The sequence below is a fragment of the Myiozetetes cayanensis genome, unplaced genomic scaffold, assembly GCF_022539395.1.
Source record: "Myiozetetes cayanensis isolate MyiCay16 unplaced genomic scaffold, myiCay2020 scf7, whole genome shotgun sequence".
Classification (NCBI taxonomy): Eukaryota; Metazoa; Chordata; class Aves; order Passeriformes; family Tyrannidae; genus Myiozetetes; species Myiozetetes cayanensis.
Genome location: NW_026087964.1, coordinates 51,962,151 through 51,962,783, shown reverse-complemented (window position 1 = coordinate 51,962,783; position 633 = coordinate 51,962,151).

Genomic DNA, 633 nt, shown 5'->3' with positions numbered 1-633 from the left:
CGGCGCCGCCCGCCCCCGGCACCCGCTTTAGCCGCCGCCGAAGGGGGAAACCCCTCCCCGACGGCGCCGCCCCGGCCACGGCCACGGCCACGGCCACGGGCCCGGCAGCGGGGCGCCGCCGCCCTCCCGCGGCCGCAGGACCCTCCGTGCGCTGCCCCTCCCGGCTGCCCCCCGCTCGGCTCTGGTGTCGCGTCTGTCCCCTCGCTTCTTCTTTCCGCGGAAAGGGACTCGGGGATGGTGGTTGACAGCCGGCCCAGTGTGAGCCAGCAGTGTGCCCAGGTGGCCAAGAAGGCCGATGGCATCCTGGCCTATATCAGCAACAGTGTGGCCAGCAGGACCGCGGAAATGATCATCCTCCTGTAGCTGGCATCGGTGAGGCTGCACCTCAAGCATTGCGTTCAGTTCTGGGCCCCTGATTTCAAAAAGGACCTTGAGGAGCTGGAACATGTCCAGTAAACGGCAACAAGACTCATGAAAGGTCTACAAAATGTGTCTAATGAAGAACAGCTGAGGGAGCTGCATTTGTTTAGTCTTGAGGAGACACAGGGGGGACCTCGTTGCTGTCTACAAGTACCTGAAAAGAGGTTGTAGTGAGGTGGGGGCCAGTCTCTTATGCCATACCTGCAGTGATAG